Genomic DNA, 20,786 nt, shown 5'->3' with positions numbered 1-20,786 from the left:
AACTTAGTCCTAACTCATATCATCATTATGTCTTTTGTTTCTTTGTATATTTGGGGATTTTTTCATCGTAATTATCCATTTGGTTTCACATAGTCTATAGGAATCCTGAAATCCTGAATTAATGACACCTTCCTCCAAAAGGGATTTGAATTTATATATTTCTGGAATTACGTATGCTAACAACAGGGGACAGCTTTAGCCTCCTTAATTAGGACACAGGGCCTGGCAGCAGCCTCAGAGCTTAGCTTTCAATCTCTCATTTGTGACTGACATTGGCATTTCTCCTCTAAGTTTTGCAGTTTGCTTACCACTCAATGCTAGCTTTAGCTTACTATGCATGTTTGCATGTTGTTTTGTTTTGTTGACATTGGAAAGTTCCCTTTGTTTCTTGTAAGAGCTCAACATATTTTAAAAAATGTTATAATCTGATTATGTTGCCATTGTAGTGGAATATTACTTCGGAGGCCTGTTCACCATTCACCCAGAAGCGGCACTGACCCCCTTCCCATGCCAGTTTCACCATTAGATGTGCTACGAAGGCTTTATGTCAGATTGACTCATCCAATACTTTGATGCAAGCTTGGTACAAGCAGAGCTCTTCTGAAAACAATATTGTTACCACTTTCTATGTGGTAACAATTCACTCATGTATTTGTATTGGGGATTCGGTTTGCACTCATTACTATTATTTTCTTTTAGAGTTTCTGGGACCTCTTTCAAATTACACGAGTTCATTCCTCTGCCTGAAAAGATTCGGACCCATCCCCAGGGATGTGTATAATACAATTCTACTAAGGGAAATACACTATTACTCTGCAACTTGCTTTTTTAATTAATAATATGTCATTTTGCCTTTCAGTACTTATAGTCACCTCATTCTTCCTTCATAGCCGAATAGTATTCTGTGGTACATACCACAATTTATTAAACAATTTTACCATTGATAGACCTTTAGGTTGTTTCCAATATTTTGATATTATTAATACTGCTGTGCTATAATAAGCATATATATACTTGTATATGTGCACATATTTCTGAGTAAATTTATACAAAGGCTCTGCAAAGATATACTTATTGGTTCAAGGGGTATGAATATTTAACATTTTGATGGATGTTACCAATTTGTCTCCACCAAAAGCCATGCTAATGTAATGTGTTTGTGACAGAGACTACTAATGCCAACTTAATATTAATTTTCCCAAATTCTATACTGAAAGAATCCCTATTTTGTTTCAGAGCGGTGGTATGCCTAGCCAAAGGCAACATTTCACAGTCTCACTCTGAGCTAAGTGTGGTCACAGGACTAACTTCTGTCCGCTGAACTATGAATGAAAGTGTCATGTGGGGTGTGCTGCAGTGCCACTTACTGGAAGATGTGCCACTTTCCACCCTTCTACCTTTATTCCTTCTTCAAACCTTCTCAGTGGTTTGATGGCAAGGTCCTTGCAGTCATCACGAACCATGAAATCATCTTGAGGATAGGGGTAGTGGAGAAAAAAGAATGGAGCCTGAATCATGGAGAGCCACTGTGCAACTTTAGACTACCTACAGCTTGACTTTCATTATATGGGAGAATTAACCCATTATTTTCCAGGTCTTTGCTACATGCAGGTAAATACTATTTCTAAATAACACAGCGCCCTTTTCAATCATGTAAACAATACACCAGTCCCATTGAGTACTTGCTGTGGTCCCCATCATGTGCTGTAGACTGTCACCGCAGAGCCCTTGCTCACTACCACAGTGGCCGTCCTTTCTGCACGGGTCAGTGCAATCAGGTAGGTGGGCTTGTACATTGACTCCTCATCCTTTCTTTCCCAATTGGTGACCTCAGTTCACAGGACTAGTAGAACAAACTTTAAATTTTCATTTTTGGCTCAGATCATCTAGGGAAATTAGTCTACACAAATACACACACACACACACACACACACACACACACACACGCACATCCAGTACATACAGAAAACCAAATGGCTTTTCAGAATCCACAAATCTTCCCATACTTGAAGCAATCCTTACTTCAGTCTGAAGAGTTTTCCAAAATAACCCCTCAGCCCCTTTTAAGAGAAGACCTATCTAATGAAAAATATAAACGTTCTATGGAATAAAACATTGCAGACTTAATAATTCAAAACTGCTACTAAATCAATGTACTGCTTGTTGGTTTGTCAATATAGCTTTTTCAATTAGACAGTTTTATTACAGTGATGAATACCAATGGCACAATTAAGAGACTGCCGTTCTAAATTATGGTCTGTTTAGCCTAACAATCCATATTTGCTACTGAATAAATGTGATGACTATAGCCTCCTAAAGATGAATGGGCCTCTATTGGCAGCTGCACCTGTCCCTGGTGAGGACTGGGCAGGAATGACTCTCATCATATTCCTTCATGGGATCCTTCTGGCTGACCACTGTAATGGCATGTTGCCTCCCTTCACAGTGCCCTCTCCTACACCAGGAACACCCTGCTGGTGATGGCTGTTGTAGATAGTGCCTGACAAGCAAGTTCCGAGTTCCACACCAAATCCCGCTTTTCCTGGTAAATGAAAACAGCACATGAGGTGAGGCACATTGGCTCTTTTTCCCAGCACTTAGGGAGGTCAAGGCAGGAGGATCGCTTGAGGCCAGGAGTAACAGAGCCTGGGCCGGGCGTGGTGGCTCACGTCTGTAATCCCAGCACTTTGGGAGGCCGAGGCGGGTGGATCATCTGAGGTCAGGGGTTCAAGACTAGCCTGGCTAACGTGACAAAACCCCGTCTCTACTAAAAATACATAAATTAGCCAGGTGTGGTGATGCGTGTCTGTAGTCCCAGCTACTTGGGAGGCTGAGGCAGGAGAATCACTTGAACCTGGGAGGTGGAGGTTGCAGTGAACCAAGATAGCACCATTGTACTCCTGGTACAGCCTGAGTGACAGAGTGAGGCTCTGTCTCAAAAAGAAAAAACAAAACAAAACAAAACAAACAAAACAGAGCCTGGTTTCCTTTTCAGCAGAATGAGGATAATAATCTCTACTTTCTAGAGTTGTAATAATTATAAGTGTGTGTGCGTTCCTCTGACACATAGCAGATACTCAGAAAAAGTTAGTTGAGTTTGAATCTATCAAACATATGGATACAGCAAGCCCTATTCCTCGAGGAAGGGGCAAGAGCCTCCACTTCTCCATGGCAACATTGTGTTATTGCTTTCCTCCTCATCCTTATTAGAAGTACCTGCTTTGGGGCCCATAAATATCAGTGGGCAGCATTTTTGCTTCTTCCCTGACTTTGCTGCAGGCTCTTAGCTTCCAAGTCTTCCATGTTTAATGCCAAAACAGGGTCACCTGCATTTAAGTGAATGACAAAGCACCAGAAGGCAGACAACTTGGCTTCTTTCCTTGTTTTATGCCCCCAAAGCATGGGCAGGCAAGGTCCGAGTTGTCTCTGTTTGCCCTCTGTACTCACCCTCCCCGACACTTCTGGGCCTCTCCTGGAAGGCTCTAGAGAGGACAATTCAATTCAGCTCATAAAGGTGGGGTAGGGCAACCAACTCATCTTGCTTTTCCTGGGAATTTCTGTTTTTCACATTAAAAGGCCAGCAGCATCCCAGGACAGATGGTCACCTGAGGTGGGGGGCACCACGGGCATGTGGATCTGAACGGCTTCTTTTGGGGGGCTTTGCCTATTGGGTGTGAAGCAGGCCTCATGAGTCAGTGCCTGACCCTCTGGGTTTCCACTGGCTTCCGTCTTGACTTCAGAGACTCCTCCCTAAGGACCAACACCAGGGTCACCGCCTCTGGTCTTGCTAGGCCTTGTAAATAACAACCCAGCCCGAGGGAGCAGCCCTTCTCGGCGTGCCCTTTCCTCATGGCAGATTGGCCGTTAGACATGAGCTGCACTGCTTAACAACCCCCATTTTCCCCTCACTTTCCCAGGTTGCTCATAACAGAACCATGAGGAGAGTGAGTTCCTGGGGCCCCAAACTGAAGCCTGGTCTTCCCTGCTGGTAACTAATGAGAGTCTCCAAGGGCTGAGGCCCGCATTTGTTACTGTGTTGACTCTTTTGTGAGCTATTTATCCTTTGGTAACATATGCCCTCATATAACTATATACATATATATATATATATATATATTTTTTTAAAGGTGTAGTCTCACTCTGTCTCCCAGGCTGGAGTGCAGTGGCGCGATCTCAGCTCACTACAACATCCGCCTCCCAGGTTCAAGCAATTCTTCTGCCTCAGCCTCCCAAGTAGCTGGGACAACAGGCACGTGCCACCACACCCGGCTAATTTTTTGTATTTTTAGTAGAGAAAGGGTTTCACCATGTTAGCTGGACTGGTCTCGATCGCCTGACCACATGATCCGCCCGCCTCGGCCTCCCAAAGTGCTGGGATTGTAAGTATGAGCCACTGCACCTGGCCTATACCCTCATATTTAACATCAAATAGTTACTCAGCACCCACACTAGCTGCCCAGCATGGCACCATGGGGCATATTCCCCTGCCCTTGAGGAGTCCCTTGTCTTTGTTCCTATGTCCTCTTCAGGGTTCTGTGACACCCATCCTAGGCACTTTATTTCTCACATACTTGCTCTGGCTGGGCGCCATGGCTCAGGACTGTAACCCCAACACTTTGGGAGGCCAAGGCAGGAGGATTGCTTGAGTCCAGGAGTTCAACACCAGCCTGGGCAACATAGGGAGACCCTGTCTATACAAAAAATAAAAAATTAGCTGTGCATGGTGGCACATGTCTGTAGTCCCAGCTACTCAGGAGGCTGAGTTGGAAGGATTGCTTGAGCCTAAGAGGAGCTGCAGTGAGCCATGATTGCACCACTGCACTCCAGCCTGGGTGACAGAGTGAGACCCTGTCTCAAAAAACAAAACAAGGCCAGGTGCAGTGGCTCACGCCTGTAATCCCAACACTTTGGGAGGCTGAGGCAGGCGGATCACTTGAGGTCAGGAGTTCAAGACCAGGCTGGCCAACATAGTGAAACCCCATCTCTACTAAAAACACACACACACACACACACACACACACACACACACACAAAATAGCTGCATGTAGTGGCACGTGCCTGTAGTCCCAGCTACTCGGGAGGCTGAGGCAGAAGAATTGCTTGAAGCCGGGAGGCGGAGGTTGCAGCAAGTGGAGATCCAGTCACTGCACTCCAGCCTGGGTGACAGAGCAAGACTCCATCTCAAAAAACAAAACAACATAAACACACACACATATACTTGCTCTAAGTGTTCTTTCTTGTCTGATCAGGCTGGTCTCCTCTTAGCAATGGCTCTTAAGATTTGCAGGCGGCTCTGTCTCTTCAGAGAGCCTATGCAGACCTTATCCCGTTTGATTGGCAGACTCTCTACCGCCCGTTTTTCGGGTTGCAGGTAGAGGCCTGCAAAGGTGGAATGACTTGTCCAAAGATCTAGAGTTCATGAAGAGCCAGGCTGGAACTGAGCCCTCTAAAGGCATCTGCTGTTCTTGCCTGCCCAGTGTCAGTTCCCCTTCTCATGGTGGCAGCCTGACTTTGCTGTGGGAACTACCGCAATACCCTCTCTGTTGTTTGAAATTTGTGGGCTCATGATTGGGCCTGAATAATGAGAGCACCCATTCTCCTTGACTGTCACAATTAGCTCAAGGATGGGCCGGTAACCCAGCCAGGCCAATGAGCCTCAATCCCAAGGCTTTTGCAGGAACTCATGGAGGGGAAATTGTTCTCTGCCCACTGGGGTTGCTCAGCTGGGATGATATACACCCAGTCATTTTTGCCACCGTAGAGGGAAAGCCTGCCTGAGAATACAGTCAACCCAGAGGAAAGAGATCCAAGACTCTAATAGACACTGCCCTGGCAGCATGATTTGAGCTTTGCACATTTCACTCAGCCATGCCAGAAGATAATTTATCCCTGCACTTCATGGTTTCACACCTCCTCTTTTTGTATTAACTCAGTGTGAGTTGGGTTCCTACATCTTGAAGCCAAAAAGTCATTACTAACACAACCACAGCCTCTTTCTCTGTGATCAGTGTCTCTCTTTCTCCCAACATGCCACATGCATTCCCATCATCAACATCTTCACTCCAGCTGATCTCCCCTGGCCTGTCCCACCATCCCTCCACCCCAGGCCAAGTCTTCTTCCTCTCTGTCCAGCCTTCCTTAGCTTCCGCGTCCTTCACTGCTCTGACCCCTTCTCAATTTCTGTACATGCTGGCACCACACAATTTCACACTTAATGCCACAGTTGTTGGCTCTTGTTTCCATATGTTGCTCTTGTCTCCAATTAAATTTTAAGTTCTTCAAAATCAGAGATTGTGTCCCACCCTTCCACAGATCCTGAAGCAATGCTGGGAAATAGTAACTAAATTTGTGTTGAGCACATACCGTAGGCCAGTCACAGCCCTAAGACCATTACATGCACTAATCATTAAATCCTCACAACAAACCTGTGAGGTAACTATGATCATTACCCCTATTTTACAGATGAGGAAAGCAAGGCATAAAAAGGTTAAGGAACTTCCTCAATTGGCTAGGAAGGGGTAGAATTAGGATTTTAACTCAGGCATTCTGGGCTCCAGAGCCCAGACTTAATTACTACACTACACAGCTTCTTAATGCATCTTTGATAAATATCAATTGATTCAACATACAGAATTGCAGAGTTACACCAAACCTAAAACAGTAGGTGGTAACCTCTAGGGAGTCACTCTGATCATCTGAAAGGTTTTGTACCCTTCTAGAAAGTGCATGTGCACACACACACACCACATGCACACCACACGCACCCCTGACAGAAAGAAGAGTGGTAACCAGAAGCCCTGATTCTGGGGCTGCTTTGCTATCTTCACCCTAAACTTCAGTCCTTTGTTATGATTAGGTATTGGGAAAAGTATGAGAAAGATGTTGTCTCCACTCTCCAAAAGTTTGACCTCAGAGTAAGGCTAGAAGCTGACATGAGCAGCAAACAAATTGGTTTTCAATGCCTCCTGCCTCCTTATTCTGTAGCATTCATGGGGCAGTGAGCATTCACCACGTCTGCCTACCCAGCATCCACTTCCCTCACTCTCATGACAGTGCTTTGATTTCCATTTGGGGGACCACCACTCCCCCATTGCATGCAACAATATTGGACAGTCAACCAACTGTCCACCCTCCTCTGGCCAGGGAGTAAGTACATGACCCACATGAGCCAGCTGGACTCTGCCCTGGGAATTTGAGCAATACAAGGAGGAAATTCAGTTGGAGGCAATTCAAAGACTTAGAGCATGAGTGCCCATCTGCAACACCAAACCGCTGAGCTCCTTTGCTTTCTTTCCTGTCCGAAACCTGATTCTTGAGCTTTCCCCTCAGTTCCACATGCTACCTGAGGTGGCTTTATAAATGCCAACCTGGCGAGGCTGAATTACATTTCCCAGAATTCGTTTTCCTGTATGTTTCCAGTTAGGGTGGGCCATGTAGAAGCTCCTGGCGTGAGATTTGCAGGGTGGAAGTGAAGCAGCAGCAGTTTTTGTAGCTTGCACACATTGTCACTTTCCGCTGGCTCACCGCGTCAGCAGGAGGCAGGGGCTGGGCCTGTAGCTGCTCTACCCTTCCCAGGATCCTCCTTCAGCTTTCCCGACTTCTGAGCCAGACAGGTCTGCTTAGCACTGTGATGAAGTATCCTGACTTCTGCAGGAGAACCATGCCACCCAAATCAGAGGCACGGTTTCCGTCCCTCCTCATGGTCTCCAGCGGGTGGTTTCCAGCTTTTTCTTGTTCACCCCCACCTTACACCCATCTCCCTGGCCCAGCTGCCTGCCCTGCGGACTGCAAGCTTCAGCATCAGACCTGAGGGCAAGAGCCTTACAGAGACTGTGTCAGCAGCTCCCATGGGTAGGTAAGATCAAATCCTGGTAAGAAATCCCTAGTGCTGATTCCTGTTATGGCTGCTTCCTGGAAGGCAGTGTCACGTGGAACCTCTAAATTGCAGCATTCGGGGCTCCAGGAAGGGAAAATTTCAAGTTAAATAGAATTCTATATACCACGTCTTTGGAACCTTCAGCCCTCAAGATTCCAACATCATGACCTCAGTTTCAACACCTTTGTCCTTAGTCCTCATGTCATGCCTTTGATGCTGCCTGTTGTCGAAGCAGTAGAAGCCTGCGATGCAATCACTCTCTTGTTAGGTGTGGTTCTCAGCATTACAGGCATTTGTGCTTGCTTGAAGGTATATGCAGAAAAGAGATAGGGCAGATGTGACTTTGAAGGGTTTACTGAATCAAACCTCACCCTGAAAACCTTTGTGCTATTGAGGCTAAACCTGAGCTTTGGTATCTGACAGTTTCCAAGAATCAGTAAATAAGGGAGTTTTACATTCGTCATGGTTTCCATGAAATGGGAGCAAACAGATACATATATAAACATTAAAAAAAGTTTTCTTTACAACAAATAATGCACTGAAAAATGCAGCCTATAATTTGTATTTGCTGTTTAGAAAGGAAGTCAAAGAGGTAAGATGGCTGAAATTGACACAAGTAATATTTCATAGTTTTAGAATTCTCAAAGCATGTGAAATAGGAAGAAGGAAGTTGTTGCCTAGAATCTTAGGAAACCATCACTGTTCAGTTATAATCACTGCCTCCTGAATCATTGAGGAGTCTTTTCTCCATATTTTTATTCGATTTTTGTTTTGTTGTCTTTCAAGGTAATATTGTATTTAGATATCAGATAGCCAAAAATGGAAACTTTTATCTCTGGGGGAAAAATGTTTAGAAAAATGTATTCAGTGTATCTAATATTGAAGTGAAATGCAGAAAAGATTTAATATTTAAAAAAACACTATAGACTGGGCACCGGTGGCTCATGCCTGTAATCCCAGCACTTTGGGAGGCCGAAGAGGGCAGATCACCTGAGGTCAGGAGTTCAAGACCAGCCTGGCCAACATGGTGAAACCCCGTCTCTACTAAAAATACAAAAATTAGCTGGGCATGGTGGCACGTGCCTGTAATCCCAGCTACTCAGGAGGCTGAGGCAGGAGAATTGCTTGAACTGGGACCCAGACCCGGGAGGAGGAGGTTGCAGTGAGCTGAGATTGCGCCACTGCACCACTCCAGCCTGTGCTACAGAGCAAGACTCTGTCTCGAAATAAATAAATAAATATAAATAAAAAACAGAAAAAACAATATCGACATTGACATAGAAAAGAGATCTAATGTTAAGAAAACAACTTCATATTAACTGAGTACATCCTCCTGATGAGAAGTACTATAGTAAATATAAACCCATTATGTTATTAAAAAAAAAAAAAAGAAAGAAAGAGTCCGGGTGCGGTGGCTCACATCTGTAATCTCAGCACTTTGGGAGGCTGAGGTGGGCAGATCACTTGAGGTCAGGAGTTCAAGACCAGCCTGGCCAACATGATGAAACCCTGTCTCTACTAAAAATACAAAAATTAGCCAGGGGTGCTGGCACGTGCCTGTAATCACAGCTACTTGGGAGGCTGAGGCAGGAGAATTGCTTGAACCTGGGAGGCAGAGGTTGCAGTGAGCCAAGATGGTGCCATTGCATTCCAGCCTGGGCAAAGAAGGGAGACTATCTAAAAAAAAAAAAAAAAAAAAGATAAAGAAAGAAAGAAATCCCTAGTGCTTTGCTTCTCTAATTGATCTCTGTCTAATTAACTACCCTAAATCTTCCTAAGAGTCCTCTTTCATATAAGTTATTCAGAGTCTATTTCTGTTGCTTGCAGCCAAAAAATTCCAAACTGTAGACACTGCATAATATATAAGAAAATATTTGCAAATTATAAAGCACCACATACACGCATGTCCAATTACATTTGTTAGTATAGACCATGCTGGAAAGATGAAGTCTTGGATCAGACAGATTCAAAACCGAATTCTGCCAGGTAATATTTGCATGTCTTTGGACAAAGTTACTTACTTTCACTGAGCCTGTTTCCCCTCTGTAAAAATTTTTAGAAGTTAGCAGCTAGTAGTTAGGATTAGGTCTCTGCTGTGGTTTAGATATGGTTGGTTTGTCACCACCAAAGCTCATGTTGCAATTTGAGCCCCGATGTGGTGCTCTTGGGGCACGGGGTCTAGTGGGAAGTGTTTGGGTGATAGCGGTGGATCCCTCCTAAATGGCTTGGTGCTGTTCTCCCAGTAGTGAGCTCTGTCTCTTGTGAGACTGAATTAGTTCTCGTGGGGGTGGATTCATTCCCCTGAGAGTGGGTTGTTATAAAGTCAGATGCCCTTCGGCTTTCCCTCTCTTCTCACATGTCTGCTTCCCCTCTGATCTTCTCCACCATCTTGTGAGGCAGCATGAGTGAGGGACCTCACCAGAAGTCGGGGCTGTGCCCTCGAACTTCTCAGCCTGCAGCACTGTGAGCTAAATAAACGTCTTTCTTTTATAAATTACCCAGCCTCAGGTATTCTTTTATAGCATCACAAAATGTACGAAGACATTCATTCATGAATACAAGGGAAAGCCCTAACCTCTTATTGGCTTAAACAAGAAACAAGTATTTTTGTCTATTGTCAAAGTCATCAAGGTAAACAGCCTAGGGCAGGTATGGTGGCTCCCAAATCACCAGGGCCAGACTCCTTATGCTTTTGTTTTTACCCCCTCTGGACGACAGGCCCATCCTCATGCTCCACAGTGTCCACACCTTGCTGATAGGGAGACTGGGAGATACAGTCTTTATTATGTGCTGTGATTAAAATGGGCTCCTGTTGTTGAGGTGGGAGAGGAGAGTGGGCATGGGGAGGCAACCTGCTGCTCTGCTGCCGTGGAGACGGTAACAGGCTGTGGCGAGAGTGTGTGGAAATCCCTTCCCCCTCCTCCCCTTCTTTCAGGCTCCTGTGCTCTTTCCCTGTTCTCCCCAGCACCCTTCCCAATGCCAACATTCACTGTGACAATAGTTTGTAATAGGACTTTCATCCTTAAGTCCAAGTAGCAAAATGGATGAAAAAAGTGCTCTGACAACCTCCACTTATATACAAAAATGGTGAGGTTAAGAGTTTATTATCACGCCTGTAATCCCAGCACTTTGGGAGGCCAAGGTGTGTGGATCACCTGAGGTTAGGAGTTCAAGACCAGCCTGGCCAACATGGTGAAACCCCATCTCTACTAAAAATACAAAAATTAGCCAGACATGGTGGCTCACACCTGTAATCCCAGCTACTTGGGAGGCTGAGGCAGGAGAATTGCTTGAACCTGGGTAGTGGAGGTTGCAATGAGCCGAGATCATGCCACTGCACTCCAGCCTGGGCAACAGAGTGACTCCATCTCAAAACAACAACAACAACAAACAATAGTATTTACCCCAGAGTTTTGTGGTGGGGATTTAAAAATACAACATGAGAGAAACAATATAGTAAGCACTCCACAAATATTAGCAGCTATTATTATTATTATTGTCAACATTATCATCTTTAGAAATGTGATCCTGATCAAGACTCTAGAGACAGGCCACTGGTTTCCCTCCAAGTTTACTCTTCATTCACTGTCTTTTTTTCTTTCTTTCTTTCTTTTTTTTTTTTTTTTGGAGATGGAGTCTCACTCTGTCACCCAGGCTGGAGTGCAGTGGCGTGATCTCGGCTCACTGCAACCTCTGCCTCCCAGGTTCAAGCGATTCTCCTGCCTCAGCCTCCTGAGTAGCTGGGACTACAGGTGCAAGCCACCACATGCAGCTGATTTTTTGTATTTTAATAGAGATGGGGTTTCACCATGTTGGCCAGGCTGGTCTCAAACTTCTGGCCTCAATTGATCCACCTGCCTTGGCCTCCCAAAGTGATGGGATTACAGGTGTGAGCCACCTCACCTGGCATATACTGCTTTCTTTAGCTTCCATAGCCTCAACAGTGAGCAAGAGAATAAGGCTTCTGACATTCTTCCTAGGAAGCTTTACGGAACAGATTGGAAAATTCATAACAAGCCCTAAGTGGCCCATAGTGGATTAGTGGGGACTGTGGCCATCAGGACTCCCCCTAGCTGAGGCTTCTGTGTCTTCTGTGTCTGCTTTCTTAGGGTCCTTTAGCCTGTGAGCTCTTAGGAATGCAGGAAGACCCTCTCTTTCCCCCTGGGTGGTAACAAAATTTCCCCTGGTCCATCATTCCTGAGCCCTAGTTCAGTCCGTGTGCGGCCAGGTCAGCGCTCAATAGGGTTCCAAACCTGTTGGCTGCAAGCACAGACTCCGAGTGTGAATGTTATCTCTCACCAGATGAGGGATGTGCTCAGCCCAGATCAAACACTTGTTTATCTACAGGGTGGTGAGAGCCAAAACTCTGCTTCTGTTTCTCCCTGGTGGTTTATTTGCTTACCCTTATCACCTCTGAGCAGTGGTGTTGTTTGCATAGAGTTCTCGGTTTCTGGCATGTTAAATTTAGAGGTACCCCGGGCTTCTCGGAGGGATCAGAGTGTTGAGCAACTCCTCAGGGAGGTGCAGGAGAATATCACTGGATGAGGGGTCAGGAGATGAGGGCCTGGGTCTGTCTTCAAATGCAGAAATTGAGTGCAGAGGTCTCAAAGGCCTCTTCTGGCACTGACGTTCTGACTGGCCATGAAAGCCTTGGGTGTCATAAAGAAGAAAAGTTGAAGACTTAAAAGGAGGAAGTGTGAGTGTCTTCAGCCTCCGGTGTGAGGGAGAGCTGTGAGTCTCTTTTGACCACAGTTTATTTTGCGTTGCTTCTTTTAGCTGCATGGTCCATACGCCAAAGGTGGGCAGGTGGAGGGCTGCTACTCACTAACTTGGTAGTGCAGAAATGGCTTTTAAAAACAGTGGCTATATGGCTGCGCACGGTGGTTCATGCCTGTAATCCCAGCACTTTGGGAGGCCGAGGCAGGCGGATCACTCGAGGTCAGGAGTTCGAGACCAGCCTGATCAACATGGAGAAACCCCGTCTCTACTAAAAATACAAAAATTAGCCGGGCGTGGTGGTGGGCGCCTGTAATCTCAGCTACTTGGGAGGCTGAGTCAGGAGAATCGCTTGAACCCAGGAGGCGGAGGTTGCAGTGAGCTGAGATCGTGCCATTGCACTCCAGCCTGGGCAACAAGAGCAAAACTCTGTCTCAAACAAAACAAAACAAAACAGTGGATCTGGTGCAAAGAAGATGGAGAGAAATTCTAGAATTCCTGCAGGAAGTTAAGTGATGGTATAAAGAAGTCCTTACTCTGAGAAATGCTTCGTTAAAATCAGAATTTACAGAATAAACGGTTGGTAGGAGATAGAGGCATGTACTATTTACTTTACAAAATAATTCCTCACTTTATAAAAATCCAAATATTTTCTCTTGGAAGTTAGCCTTGTGATGCTACCAGTAAGACTGAATCTATAATAAAGCTAATGATCCAACTTTTGGTTAAAAAAACCATTCTGTAAATACAAGCATAGGCATGCTATGCAGTGTTGTTATATACAAAGTGGGTTTTCTTCATAAACACAATCACATTTTTGGAAGACATTTCTGTAAGATAATGTCTTTCTCAAGGTCCAGTTTGGCTTGCGTGCCTCCTGGGAATTAAACAGGATAGATTTTTCCAGCTGCATTTGAAAGACAAATTCCGTTTCCTTGTGTTGAAAGGTCTGCAATGCCCACATCTCCCACAAGGGGGCAGCGCACCACTGGGTCTTCAGGTACATGGACGGCCTGGGATTCGGAACGTGCGGCTGAGGGGCCTCCTTCCCAGGGGAAGAAAATCCACTGAAAGTCGTGAAGAGGCGGACCTTATGTACCACGACATAATTGAATTTCATATCGCACGAACCGTGCGTATTTGCCAGAAACTTTCGGGCCGTTCTCATTCAGAAAAGGATGAAATCATTTTGTGTGTTGGATAGTCCTTAGACATTCCCAGAAAAAAAATTATTTTTCATGTATATATGCAAAGTGTATCCAGCTAAATCACAAGAAAAAGTGATTTTAAGCAGGTACCAAGACACGCCGGATCATAAAGACACTGTTCTCCCTTCAAGCTCCTTTGGTGAGTTTATGGACACGCATGAGGTAAGCTGCACTGTTCATGTTCTACTGAGCGTGACTTTGTACTGCCCCTGAGTGGAAAAGGTATTTGGGATTCGAAAGAAGTTATTATTAAGTACAAATAAATTCCCAAGAAAAGAAATGTAGTATGAAGATCAATTTGAGTGTGTAGGGGGAGTTTTCCTTTCCTGTTTTTGTACTGGGCTGGGCTTGCATTGGTGCACATAAAGGATAATAAAAGTAACTTAAAAAACCAAGGGATTCCATGGTGTCTGGTTTACAACAGCTGATGGAGAAGATACAATTGCCAAAAGGGAGTATTGGGTGCCAAGACCCAGATCTGGCCTAAGGAAGCACGCATTGGTAGCGCCCTAGTTTTCACCTCATGGGAGGACGCAGCCAGGGAGGCCGTGCTTGACGGCTCTGTCAGGGCGGCAGAATCCAGTTACACCGCCCAACATCCATTTCCCTGCTTCCTCAGGACCAGAACTCCCAAATGGTAGCCGGGTATAACACTGCACACAATCAGGTTTATCCTTCTCGGTCTCTCTGTGATAGGTGAGACTGAGACACAGGACCAAATCATGACCAATGGATACAAGCAAAAGTGCTCTTCAAAGTGGCAAGATGTTCTTTTTCTTACTTTTCCTACTTTTCTGATGTCTGGAATGTGGATGTGATGGTTCAACTGGAACAGGCACACTGGATAATGCGTAATCTTTATTTTGGGTTTTCAGTTACCTGCAGCTGAACCTAACCCTAATCAACAACAATGCCTTCAAAAAACAGGTCAGAGGTTAAGATGGACTTTTTTTTTCTGATTACTTGTTTTATCATTATTTTATCATTTTAATCACCCACCAACATTTGCTTTTATTTATTTATTTATTTTTGAGACAGGGTCTCTCATTTTCCCCAGGCTGGAGTGCAGTAACACAGTCACCACTCACTGCAGCTTCAACCTCCTTGGCTCAAGTGATCCTCCTGCCTCAGCCTCCCAAGCAGCTGGGACTATAAACTGTGCTACCACACCCAGCTAATTTAAAAAAAAAATTTTCTGTAGAGACAGTGTCTCACTATGTTGCCCAGGCTGGTCTTGAACTCCTGGCCTCCCAAAGTGCTAGGATTACAAGCGTAAGCCACTGCGCCTGGCCCAACATTTATTAAATGTTGTATTAAGGGGCCAGGGGCAGTGGCTCATGCCTATAATCCCAGCACTTTGGGAGGCCGAGGCAGGCAGATCACTTGAGGTGAGGAGTTCGAGACCAGCCTGGCCAACATGGCGAAACCCCATCCCTACTAAAAATAAAAAAAATTAGCTGCGCGTGGTGGCACATGCCTGTAATCCCAGCTACTTGGGAGGCTGAGGTGGGAGAAGTGCTTGAACCCAGGAGGCGGAGGTTACAGTGAGCCAAGATCACGTCACTGCACTCTTCCTGGGTGACAGAGCAAGACTCAGTCTCAATTAAAATAAAAAAGTGTTGTATAAAGGGTATTGCTGAGTGATCTGGTTTTAAGTTGGCTTAGGGATAGAGTTGGATCAGAACACCATAAGCAAAGTTCAGTTGTTAAAGAATCCTTCATAAAATTCCTCCACCATGACTGTATAAATGCAGCTGTACTTGGTCACAGCCCTTTTACCTAGAATCTCCTCTTATGCTTTAAGTTAAAAACACAAAGTCAAAATCCTGTTCCTTCATTCAAGCTTGATGTTTGATGTAAAATATACAAAACCTATGGACAACTGCATTAATGGCCATGCACTGTGAGGATAATCTGCATCTGCTTTCACTGTGCTGTCCTGATTAATAACAATTTTTCTGGTTCTGGGGTTGAGGACAAGGGTTTAGCCTCTAGATCCCTACACAGTAACAAAGATTCACAGTTTTCATACTGCCATTTGTCCATCCTAGACCCAGTAGGGAAAATGGATGAGTAAAGAATTTCTCACCACTCCAGGCAATATGCAGGTACTTAGGGTGGAATAATAGAGGACATTGTCCTAGCAGCCCTGAGTCCTCAGCTGGTTGGACAAGGCACAGGGCTTCTGTCAGCAGGTCCTGATAAGTCTGAGTGCAGCATGGGCCCAGTGCCCCCAAGCTCTCAGAGCAGCATTAAGCCCCGTTTTATTGGGACTGCTGGGTATGGCCCTGAGAATGGCGCCTGGCAGTCTAGTCTCATCCAAAGCAGGGAGGTGGGGCTCCACAACACAGTGAGAGTGGCCAGACATTCAGAGATAGAGGTTTCCTGGGTAAGCGTAACCAACCCGCCTTTTAAAAAAACATAGCTAGCAGATGCCGACGCCACTGGAAGCCCTGTACTACCAGCGTGGTCAACTCCACCGTGTTCTTAGAAATTGCCATCGACAGTGAGCCCTTGGGCCGCATCTCCATCAAGCTGTTTGCAGACAAGATTCCAAAGACAGCAGAAAACTTCTGTGCTCTGAGCACTGGAGAGAAAGGATTTGGGTATAAGGGTTCCTGCTTTCACACAATTATTCCAGGGTTTATGTGTCAGGGTGGTGACTTCACACACCATAATGGCACTGGTCCATCTATGGGGAGAAATTTGATGACGAGAACTTCATCCTGAAGCATAAAGGTCCTGGCATCTTGTCCATAGCAAACGCTGGACCCAACACAGATGGTTCCCAGTTTTTCATCTGCACTGCCAAGACTGAGTGATTGGATGGCAACCATGTAGTCTATGGCAAGGTGAAAGAAGGCATGAATATTGTGGAGGCCATGGAGCACTTTGGGTCCAGGAATGGCAAGACCAGCAAGATCACAATCGCTGACTGTGGACAACTCTAATCAGTTTGACTTGTGTTTTGTCTTAACCACCAGACCATTCCTTCTGTAGCTCAGGAGAGCACCCCTCCACCCCATTTGCTCGTAGTATCCTAGAATCTTTGTACTCCCGCTGCAGTTCCATGCTTTCCTTATTCCCTTCCATGCCTAGCTGGATTGCAGAGTTAAGTTTATGATTATGAAATAAAAACTAAATAATAACAACAGCAACAAAAGCATAGCTAAAAGCCAATTGCCCACATATTTTTCGAACGAGCCATAGCGCCTGATTGCAGATTGCTATGTTATAATCAGGTTGCACAACCCAGCTTCATATCCGAAGCCTGCATGTTTCACTTACTTTAGAGGACAGTCTGGTGGCCAAAGGAAAAAAGAAAAACTAATTACAAAGTAGCATTTCCCTGGAAGGTTCCAGGCCACCCCATGAGAATTATTCCAGAAATCCCTTACTAAAACACTCTATAATTTACCACCACACTTAGCAAAGTGCTGTAAGTTAAAGAATGGAAACATATTTGCAGTAAAAATTGCACAATAGCCTAGAGCTTCAGGGTTCTGAGACGGTTTTTTTTTTTTTTAGGCTTCGCTAAGGTCTGGATGCATTATTTTAAATACTGTCAACACCTGTCTCTAATTCCACTCTCACAGAAAGACTTCAAAACAATTACACAGAATCTCAGATAAATGGAGATGAACAAGGTTCTCATTTGGCAAACCTAGGCATTTTGGCACCTAAGGGTTCATCCCTCACTACATATGAATGATGCGCCATTTTGGTTTTTTCATCAGTTTGGTTTACATGGTCTAGTGCTGGAGAGCCTCATCATTTCTTGGCATACTGAAACACAAAGCCACGGATTAGGGGAGAGGAGTGTCCAATGACTCCTGGTCCAGGAGGCTACCTGTTTTTCACAGGGCATCACTCTCTAGATTCAGGAGAGTAAACCCATTTTATCTCACTTGCCAGCAGTTGGTAGTGGCTCCTAGCAGAGTGTGATAAAGCTTGTGAGGCTCAGGAAGAATGAGTGGCATGATTGATTAGTCATGTCTGCAATAAATTAGGGGAAGGGAAGGGTGTACGTAGATGGGATAGGAGTATCTGCATTTGAAGCAATGTATTTCATCAATTCAAATGAGCACATCCTTCTGCCCATTTATGCATCTCTGAAATTAGGATGCATCTTATAATCACTGCACCAGATTGTCTTTTCCAAAACTAGCCACAGTATTTCAAGTCTCACATGCTTTTTTTTTTTTTTTTTCTGTTTTTTGAGACGGGGGTCTCACTCTGTCGCACAGGCTGGAGTCCAGCGGCACAATCTCAGCTCACTGCACACTCCGCCTCCCAGGTTCAAGCAATTCTCCCACCTCAGCCTCCCAAGTAACTGGTATTACAGGGGTGTATGACCACGCCCGAATAATTTTGGTATTTTTAGTAGAGACAGGGTTTCACCATGTTGGCCAGGCTGGTCTCAAACTCCTGACCTCAGGTGATCCACCTGCCTTGGCCTCCCAAAGTGCTGGGATTACAGGCGTGAGCCACCATGCCCAGCTCACATGCTCTTTCAGAACCTAGCCAAGACCCCATCAAAAAGTAGAATTTACTTCATCTCCACAGGGAATTTTAAACATTTAGCTGGGTGTTGCAGCATACACCTGTAGTCCTAGCTATTCTGGAAGCTGAGGTGGGAGGATTCTTTAAGCCCAGGAGGTTGAGGCTGCAGTGAGCAATGATGGTGCCACTGCACTCCAGCCTGGGCAACAGAGCAACAGAGTAAGACCTTGTCTCACACACACACACACACACACAAAGAAAAAGGAAGTAGAATGTATGTACTCTGCCCTTGAACTTGGGATAGGAGGTTGTGATTACCTCAACTAATAGTGTGGCAAAGTGATTGCTAAGTAAATTATGAAGATAGGTCATTAAAAAAACAAGATAGCTTCTGCCTGGTCTTCTCTTGGGATGCTCACCCTTGGAACCTGGCCACCATGCTCAGGAACCCTATGCCATGTGGCGAGCTCAGCCCTTGCTTCTCAGATCTGGTTGAGGTCCCAGCTAACAGCCAGCACCAACTTGCAAGTAATATGAGTGAGTGCCATCTTGGAAGCAGGTCCACCAGCCTTTAGTAGAGCTGCCTGCCTCATGCTATATGGAGCATAGATGAGCCTTCCTTGCTGAACCCTGCCCAAATCATAGACTCCTAAGCAAAATAAATGATAGTTAGTGTTTAAGATATGAAGGTCTGCAGTGGTTTGTTATACAGCAATAGGGAACTGAAATAATCGTGGTCAGCCAGGCTGCAGGCTTGACAGTTGTCACTGCCTGCATGTATGTATACACAAAAACATGTTGAAGAAGTGTCAGTGAATTGAAAGAAAACCCTGAAGGCAATAGTGGAACATGTTTTAAAGAAATGCTACATCACAAACACTTTTATGCACAAAGGACAATATTATAAGGAAAACCATGAACACTGATGGCTCTGAATTCAAAAAGTGATTTAGAAGAATTAAACTCTGAATATGAAGGAATCTAAGGAATAGCATACCAAATTTATTTTGTATAAATTTTTCTTTAATTTTTTTATTTCCATAAGTTTGGGGGGAACAGGTGGTATTTGGTTACATGAGTAGGTTCTTTAGTGGTGATCTGTGAGATTTTGGTGCGCCCATCACCCGAGCAGTATACACTGAACCTGATTTGTAGTCTTTGATCCCTCACACCCTTCCCATCTTTCCCCCTGAGTCCCCAAAGCCCACTGTGTCATTCTTATGCCTCTGCATCCTCACAGCTTAGCTCCCACTTATGAGAACACACAATGTTTGGTTTTCCATTCCTGAGTTACCTTACCTAGAATAATAGTCTCCTGTTTATGTTGTTCTTTTTAAGGATGCACACAAGTGATACACAATGGAAAAAAAACTATGTGGAAATAAAATTAAAAGAACACTCAATTAATATAAAGCAAATAGTAAGTGATAAAAAGAAAGCATTTTATCACAGTTTCATCATACCAGCCTAGCATCAGTGGTATCAATGACATCTTAGATTTAATGAAATACAGGTGTTTATTGTTGTTGATTCTATTATATTACCAAATACAAGTGTCCTAGGAGAGATTTCCACAAATTTTCCATTTTTTTCTTTGCAAATTAAAAAAAAGTAGATATAAACTTTTTTAAAAGTTCAATTTAATTTTTACTTTCATAATTATATCCCATTGTTCTATAAAACATTGGGGCTGGGTGCGGTGGCTCACGTCTGTAATCCCAACACTTTGGGAGGCTGAGGCGGGCGGATCACCTGAGGTCAGGAGTTCAAGACTAACCTGGCCAACATGGTGAAACCCTATCTCTACTAAAAATACAAAAATTAGCAGAACATGGTGGTGCATGCCTGTAATCCCAGCTACTCAGGAGACTGAGGCAGGAGAACTGCTTGAACCCAGGAGGCAGAGGTTGCAAGTGAGCCGAGACTGCCTGGGTGACAGAGCAAGACTCTGCCTCAAAAAAAAAAAAAAAAAAAAAAAAAAATTGGAAACAACAACAAAAAAAAGCTTAATTTTCTCAACGTAATATTCCAAATAAGTGACTCTCCATGATCACCTGAAATCACATAAATTTTACATATTATGAATGTTTTAGTTGGCTCCGTTTTCTTGAATGGCATAGCATCAGTGATATTGATGACATCTTAGATTTAATAAAATACAGGTATTTATTGTTGTTGACTCTATTACCAAATACAAGTGTTCTAAGAGAGACTTCTAAAAATTTTCTAAACTAAAAAAAAAAAAAACCTTAATTTTTTTAACTTAATATTCCAAATAAGTGACTCTCCATGATCCCCTGAAATCACATATACTTTACATATTGTGAATGTTTTAGGTGGCTGCGTTCTCTTCAATGCAGGTGGGGGAGGGTAGGCTTAATGAAAATGTGGTAAAGTCAATAATTCCAAAAGGCTTAGCTAAAGATATGTTGAACATTAAAGAAACAAAGTGAATTAAAACTACTAATTAAGCATTTATAAAG

General features: G+C 44.3%; 1 pseudogene; it reads left to right on the top strand.

Annotated features, from left to right (window-relative positions):
* The first annotated feature begins 13,957 nt into the window (after positions 1–13,957).
* Positions 13,958–20,455, top strand: LOC117979012 (peptidyl-prolyl cis-trans isomerase A-like; annotated as a pseudogene).
* Positions 20,456–20,786: the final 331 nt, after the last annotated feature.

The sequence above is a fragment of the Pan paniscus genome, chromosome 12 (assembly GCF_029289425.2).
Source record: "Pan paniscus chromosome 12, NHGRI_mPanPan1-v2.0_pri, whole genome shotgun sequence".
Lineage (NCBI taxonomy): Eukaryota > Metazoa > Chordata > Mammalia > Primates > Hominidae > Pan > Pan paniscus.
The sequence above is the reverse complement of the archived record's forward strand: the minus strand, read 5'-3'. Positions and strand labels throughout refer to the sequence as shown.